This window comes from Hyperoodon ampullatus (assembly GCF_949752795.1).
Source record: "Hyperoodon ampullatus genome assembly, chromosome: 12".
In the NCBI taxonomy this organism is placed as follows: domain Eukaryota; kingdom Metazoa; phylum Chordata; class Mammalia; order Artiodactyla; family Ziphiidae; genus Hyperoodon; species Hyperoodon ampullatus.
In genome coordinates, this window is record NC_136925.1 from 57100774 (window position 1) to 57109567 (window position 8794).

Consider the following 8794-nt stretch of genomic DNA (forward strand, 5'->3'; position numbering starts at 1 on the left):
TAGAATGAGAACAGTTACAATATGTCCTTCCCAGGAAGTTGTGAAATTAATTGAGTTGATGGACTTGGAAATGCTTTACAAATAGCACATCACTAGTTATATGTTAATTATTACAATTTAGGTAAGAAAAAAATGTGTGGCAGAATGGGTAAATAAATCTGCCTCAATTGGAAAAGGGACAGATACCTAAGAAGGTTTCATAGAAATTATCCTTTAGTTCAGTTTCAAATAAGGAATAGGATTTTACTCAACTAAGAAGTAAATATTCCAGGTAAAGGGAAGAGCATACGTAAAGATTTAAAGCTCATGATTTTAAAATTTACTAATTTCATGATATACAGTAGTGATATACAGTTGACACTTTTACGTATATGAATTAATTTGATTCTTTAGGGAATACAGATTGGTGTTATTTGCATCTTAAGGTCAGAGAGGGCAATGACTTCACAAGTAAGTGACAGAGCCCAGCACAGAACTGGGAACAGTTGATATATATTCGGGGCAGTTTCTGGTGATACAAAGCCACAATAAATTTTTGTTTCTTTTGCACTTCCTTCTGTTCCTCTATTATTTTTGTGTATATAATTAAATAATTATTACCAATGTGTAGTGTTGTTTTGTATAATACCATATTGTCCATTCGTTGTTTCATTTATGTTTTTCTTTACAAATAAACAGTAGCTCTTTTTTTTTTTTTTTTTTTTTCTCGGTATGTGGGCCTCTCACTGTTTTGGCCTCTCCCGTTGCGGAGCACAGGCTCCGGATGCACAGGCTCAGCGGCCATGGCTCACGGGCCCAGCTGCTCCACGGCATGTGGAATCTTCCCGGACTGGGGCACGAACCCGTGTCCCCTGCATCGGCAGGCGGACTCTCAACCACTGCACCACCAGGGAAGCCCCCTTTTTTAAATAATTTAAGAATTTTTTATTAAGAAAATTTAAAACTTCGATCTGAATATTTTTAATACATCTTTATTGGAGTATAATTGCTTCACAATGTTGAGTTAGTTTCTGCTGTACAACAAAGTGAATCAGCCATATGCATACATATATCCCCATATCCCCTCCCTCTTGAGCCTCACTACCACCCTCTCTATCCCACCCCTCTAGGTCATCACAAAGCACCGAGCTGATCTCCCTGTGCTATGCGGCTGCTTCCCACTAGCTAGCTATTTTACATTTGGTAGTGTATATATGTCCATGCCACTCTCTCACTTTGTCCCAGCTTACCCTTCCCCCTCCGCGTATCCTCAAGTCCATTCTCTAGTAGGTCTGCATCTTTATTCCTGTCTTGACCCTAGGTTCTTCTGACCTTTTTTTTTTTTTATATTCCATATATATGTGTTAGCATATGGTATTTGTTTTTCTCTTTCTGACTTACTTCACTCTGTATGACAGACTCTAGGTTCATCCACCTCACTACAAATAACTCAATTTCATTTCCTTTTATGGCTGAGTAATATTCCATTGTATATATGTGCCACATCTTCTTTATCCATTCATCTGTCGACGGACATTTAGGTTGCTTCCATGCCTTGGCTATTGTAAATCGTGCTTCAATGAACATTGGGGTGCATGTCTCTTTTTGAATTATGGTTTCCTCAGGGAATATGTCCAGTAGTGGGATTGCTGGGTCATATGGTAGTTCTATTTTTAGTTTTTTAAGGAACCTCCATACTGTTCTCCATAGTGGTTGTATCAATTTACATTCCCACCAACAGTGCAGGAGGGTTCTCTTTTCACCACATCCTTTCCAGCATTTATTGTTTCTAGATTTTTAGATAATGGTCATTCTGACCAGTGTGAGGTGATACCTCACTGTAGTTTTGATTTGCATTTCTCTAATAATTAGTGATGTTGAGCATCTTTTCATGTGCCTCTTGGCCATCTGTATGTCTTCTTTGGTGAAATGTCTATTTAGGTCTTCTGCCCACTTTTTTTTTTTTTTTTTTTTTTTTTTTTTTGCGGTACGCGGGCCTCTCACTGTTGCGGCCTCTCCCATTGCGGAGCACAGGCTCCGGACGCGCAGGCTCAGCGGCCATGGCTCACGGGCCCAGCCGCTCCGCGGCACGCGGGATCCTCCCAGACCGGGGCACGAACCCGTGTCCCCTGCATCGGCAGGCGGACTCTCAACCACTGCGCCACCAGGGAAGCCCTGCCCACTTTTTAATTGGGTTGTTTTTTTGATATTGAGCTCCATGAGCTGTTTGTATATTTTGGAGATTAATCCTTTGTCTGTTGTTTCACTTGCAAATATTTCCCCCCATTCTGAGGGTTGTCTTTTCATCTTATGGTTTCCTTTGCTGTGCAAAAGCTCTTTAGTTTAATTACGTCCCATTTGATTATTTTTGTTTTTATTTTCATTACTCTAGGACGTGGGTCGGAAAAGATTTTGCTGTGGTTTATGTCAAAGAGTGTTTTTCCTATGTTTTCCTCTAAGAGTTTTACACTGTCTGGTCTTACATTTGGGTCTTCAATCCATTTGGAGTTTATTTTTATGTGTGGTGTTAGGTAGTGTTCTAATTTCATTCTTTTACATGTAGCTGTCCAGTCTTCCCAGCACCACTATTGAAACAGTAGCTCCTTTTGATAGGTAGAGTACACGTTTGCTATTCAGACTTCTTACTGACAGAAACCCAATTTTTATTCTTATGTTCTACTTCCTTCAAGTAGCTCATGAGTTTCAAGGGAAGCTGGCAATCTCTTCCACCCTCCTACCCCCCAGAAAGGGAGAGCTCAGATTGTCTCAGGCCAGTCAGTACATCACATTGCTCTGGCCACAGTGATTGGCTCAGGGCCCAGAGTGAGCTAATAAGACTGGAGGCTTCTGGGAAAGAGGCATCCTTGCTTTTTCCCAGTGGGCCTAACAAGGAACATGAGCAACCAAACAAAAGGTGAAACCTGCTGGGAATAAACCTATACAAGGGAGCAGATTGGAAAATAGAAACAAACCAAATTTTGAGCTGTCATTTTATACCTCACTTGAAACCAACATAGCTCTGGATTTTTCAAACACATAAGTCAATAAATGCCTTTATTCTTAAGATCAGTTTCTGTCATTTTCAATCAAAGGTCCTAACTGATATAATTTAGGTAGTGCTATATATATCTGATGTACCTCATTGGTAGTAAAGAGGTGGGCTAAAAAATCATTAATTGAGCTTTTATGAAAAATATAAACATAGTAAAATGTATCCATTCATTTATTCATTCAGTACACACTTACTGAGCATCTACAATGCCACTGATACATAGTTATTCATACAGAAAAACTATAGAACTGAACTACCATTAATATGGTCTTAGATTTATTTTTCTAGTAGTCTTCTACAAATGACAATTTATTCACTCACTCAACTCAAAAAATCTTTTTTGAGCATCAACCATGTGCTAGTCTAATATTTCTCAGAGACCATTTCCCTTGTGACTAGCAGGACTCATTTGTAGGTAAAACATCAGTTAATAACTACAAAAATGAATTACCGGTCCAAATGACAAAATCAAAACTTTGCACCACTTCTTGTCCTTTTCACTATATAAATAAAAGCACAAAAAAGAAAAATGAACACAGTGAGTTCAACTTTCACATAATTATCAAATCAGATTGTTTGGATTTTATAAGTGGTAAGAAAAATAGCTGAGCTTAAAAATTATTACACCTTCTTATTATACAAAAATATCCTGTAAAAATTGGAAGTGTGTTTAAGACTGACTTTATAGAAAAAAGTACACTGGTCAACAGCGCATTAATCCTCACAGCAAAAAAGAATCATGTGATGATGTTCGCACTTCAGAAAATGAATCTCACCTATGCTTATTTTAAACAATATTATATATAATTTATCTTATTTGTACTACAGTATTTTCTACATTTGGAACTGAAATTCCTAAGGATTAGAATCTTCAATGAATTTATAACCTTAGTAAGTTTTGAAATTATGATAGACATCTGCAAATTGTCTTTTTATTATAACAGTTTGATCACTCATTAACTTTAGGTTCACAACATGTTAGAAGTGCTCTTTGGAATAGGCTGCCTGAGAATTTCATATGTCCAACTTCCAAATGAATATTTTTGCTTGAAAATCCTATTTTTAGCTCAAAATTAACATGCCCAATACTTAAACTAATCTTTCTCTCTGTGTTCCATTCCTAGACACCATGACCCTATGTCCAGGCAATTGGTATCCTGAATTTGATGTGAACCACTACATCATTCCTGTCATATATATATATGCACCCATATATAATATGTAGTAATATTTGTGTGCATGTTAAAAATCTATACAAGGGAATCAACATGTATTTTTATTATTTTCACAAACATTTTTGAGATCTATCATGTTCACTTATCAAACTCTTATTAGTTACTTTAAAGGGCTACATAGTATTTCACCATTTAATAATTTTTTAAAAAAATCAATACTCATTGATGGACATTTATGTTTCTTCTACTTTATTATGAACAATGTTGCAGTGTATAATTTAGTACACTTGTTCTCGTACATGAGTTTCTCTAGGTATCCACATGCAACTTAACTTGCCGGGTTATTGGATCTCACACAGGCACACTTCCTAGATATTGCTTCCCAAAGAGGTTGTGCCTATTTAATTCCTATCAGTAGTGTTTGAGCAATCTCTTTTCACCACATCCTTGACAACGTTTAGTATTGTCACCTGCACTTTCAACTTGAAATTTTCTAATCTCAAGCCATCTTTGACAAGTCCCCCAAATAGTATCTGCAATATAATTTGTTATGCCACTAATTGCCTCAGTATTCTTCTATTAGCTAATTTCTATTAAAACCCTACACTGGGGCTTCCCTGGTGGCGCAGTGGTTGGGGGTCCGCCTGCCGATGCAGGGGACGTGTGTTCGTTCCCCGGTCTGAGAGGATCCCGCATGCCGCGGAGCGGCTGGGCCCGTGAGCCATGGCCGCTGAGCCTGCGTGTCCGGAGCCTGCGCGTCCGGAACCTGTGCTCCGCAGCGGGAGAGGCCGCAGCAGTGAGAGGCCCGTGTACTGAAAAAACAAACAAACAAACAAAAAAACCCTACACTGTGAAACACCTTCATGACTCATCGTCCATTTTAATGAATTAAATATTCTAATGCCATATCCAACTACTAAGTACCCTCTCAGAGTCCCATGAGCAAACTTTTGGCTAGGTTTCAAGATTAAAATTTTCTTTTCTTTTTTTTTTAAAGCATGACTAGCACATTTTCACATTTAAGATCTGTTGATACTAGACACTCGTGAAGGGAAGATAAATCAAGTTTTAGTCATAGCTCTAAGATAGAAGTTACATTTTTTTAATGTGAAAAAAATAAGACACCAACACATTGTGCATTACTAGACAATGTACACACAGCCTTTATGCATCATGGCCGGGATGACAATCTCTGGGTTTTCTATGCACTTTTTCCTTTCCTTGAGGGTGGATCTTTTTGCACTAAGTAACTCAGCCTTGAACTCAGCCTGATGGGCTGAATTATAATATCTGCAGGTGGTACCATTCTTCACTGGTAAATGAGATCCTCCCCTATTGTCCAATACAGTAGCCGCTAGTTTGTTTTTTTTTTTTTTGCGGTATGTGGGCCTCTCACTGTTGTGGCCTCTCCCGTTGCGGAGCACAGGCTCCGGACACGCAGGCTCAATGGCCATGGCTCACGGGCCAAGCCGCTCCACGGCATGTGGGATCCTCCCAGACCGGGGCACGAACCCGTGTCCCCTGCATCAGCAGGCGGACTCTCAACCACTGCACCACCAGGGAAGCCCAGTAGCCGCTAGTTTTAAATTTACATTAATTAACGTTAAATTAAAATTCAGTTCCTCAGTCATGGTAGCCACATTTGAAGAGCTCAATAGCCACATATAGCTAGTGGCTACTGTATAGGACAGCACAGATACAAAACACTTTCATCATTGCAGAAAGTTCTATTGGATAGAAATGCTCTAGAACATACAAAAAGTTATTTCCATTCCAGTGGCAAAATTTAGCTCTGAGAAGAGACTAGATATCTTTTGATGAGGTAAATATTTTTGGAAAGTCATTTGGGATAGGTTAGGGTGATACCCTGAAGGGACATAATTGGAGAACAAAGAATGGGTGTCCTTCAGGCAATTTAAGGATTTTGTTTAGATTACTAGTATATATTAGCTGTGGTCAGAATCTGATTTGCTGGGAACATATAGGGTATTTTTAGAGGCTGTTTGGAGAGAAAGTGAGGAAGAGAACAGAGACCCGGCTGGCGGCAGCAGCTAGAGAAGAAAGCCAGGATGTCTAGTGAGGAGATAAGGAGATAAGTGTGCTGTGGTGAGTGCAATGCAACCCTCTCCTCTATCTCCACTAAAAATCTCGTGTAAAATGTGCATTACTCACCAGTGCTTTGGGAGTTGAAAATGTTTTTGCTGAGTCTGCTCTCAACATGAGTATGACGAAGGTACAATGTGTCCAATTATATGCAGTTTAACATTTTACTACCTTGTTACTGGGTATCCTCTTTCTCCAGGGGCAATCTATGCTTCCTCTTTTCCTTATGATACTGAAGACTTTGGTTGGATCAGTACAACAATCAATCCCTTTCCAGGTGTGCCAGGGGAGTCTTCCGATGTGTGACTAATTTGAAGGAGTGTAGCCAACTGCTTTGAAGCAAGAAAAAAAATGTATTTGCTTTTCCTCCTCATTTGATTGTGCATCTGATATGTCTGATACAACCCAGACACTGTTCTAGGAGCTGGATATATAGCATTGAACAAAACCATATCCCTGCTTTCAAATAGCTTAAATCCCTTACCCTTTAATGCCCTACCCAGAAACATCTACCCAACAACAGCTAGTTAGAGATAAAACAACTGCTAGGTATGATGCTTTACCTATATTACACTTGAACATTCCTAGTGCCTAGGAGTTGATACGTGCTACAAAATTATCATTTTAATAGATGCATATTAATAGTGTAAAAATGATAGTTCTTAGTGTTGGAGGGTATGGTAAAATGGGTACTCTCATACTTTTGTTGGGTGAATACTTTGGGTCAAACATTGTAGACAGCAATTTGGAAATATTTTTCAATAATTAAAAGATATTGATACCATATGGCGTAATAATTTCACTTCTAGTGATCCATTTTATCTGAGAATCTGAAGAGCTATCTAATGTCTACCTACTTAATGTGAGAAAAAATTATACAAAACTTAAGCATCAATAAACAGAAATGGTTATAAGTTGTAATGCATTTATATTATAGAGATATATACAGCCATAAACAACATGTTTAAACATATTATTGTGATAATCAACCAAATATGATACCAGCTTTGAAAATACTGGCTAGATTAATAAACTGATATTTTGTGCAGTTGTCATTTAAGATAGTTATTGGAATAATATTTCCTTCCTGTTTGAAGTATTGAGCACATGGGGAAGGGTGAATATTCTTCACCAAGAAGAATGTCAAATGGTAATTATTTCTGTTTTTAAAGATTTGGTTAGAGATAGTTTTACTAAACTATCAGTAACATTTAAATAGAATAAAGGAAAATCGAAACGAAAGAGCTACCGTTAAGTTAAGGCATAGTACTTGGAAAAGTTATAACTGTATTGTCCTCTATTAAAAATGTGGAATATTCCCAAATGTTACATCTTTTATGAGACCTTTTTCTGCAGTAGAAATCTATAGAAGAATACATTATCTTCATATGAACCAAACTGTATTTCCTCTCTTTTCTGATAATTTTTACAAAAAGCATCTATGGATGCTTTTGTTATAGATTTATTTACCTGGCAATTCAGGTATATAAAGTTTATGAAGTGCCCTTATTTTACCTTAAGATATTTGTTATAAAATTCTCTATCATACAGTATATATGTTCTCAATTCTATCGGATAATCTCTGCAGCTTTACAGTGATACGAAACAGCTTTTGAATTTATCAGTTCAGCTACTAAGGTAAATCAGTTGAACAAAACCCATACAATTTTAGATCGGAGTTTAATCTTTAGATTGCAGATGTGAAACTAGTCCTCATATATATTTTGGGATCACTGTCAGCAAAAGTAAAGATAGTTTCATTCATTTAAGAAATAATTCTTTTAAGTAAAACATTATTTTAAAATATATGAATTAATTTATAAGATATCACCATGGTATAACTTTAGAGCATATTTATAAAAATGTTATAAGAAAATATTGCATTTAAAATATGAAAATAGTATCAGTCTTGCCTGAAAAATATGCATCAAAATATAAGATAGGATTCTACCAACTTATAATTCTATTTGGAACACTGGAGAAGTAAATGAGCATGACTCTTGACCTTTGAGAAATTTATATATAGTATAAAACAATAAAAACTAAAGTGAATATTTAGTTGATATGTCAGATGCATTTAGTATTTTTAACTAAAATACGCATCCTAATTGTATTTTTAATTTTTGTGTGTTAAGTGGTGTTGTCAAATAGATAATGAGAATCATTTTAATGAGTAAAAGAAGAAAACCACAGATTATTCTTGTGATCAGGAGAAAAAAAAAAGAGAGAAAGATTAATATAATAGTAATTACCTGAGCAGATGGATTCCTAATCCTAGAAATAAACATGCTTATTAAGCTACACTACAGAATGACAAGATATTAAGGTCCTCTGAATCTGGAGACATTCTTATTCTAATTTACTAGTGTAACTTAATTCTCATTATATTAAAAAGTGCTTAATCAACCAAATCTTTTTTAATTATCAAATTTACTTAGGCAGTTTTAATGTTTCTGTAAATTTCTTCCAAGTGTGAGCTAATATG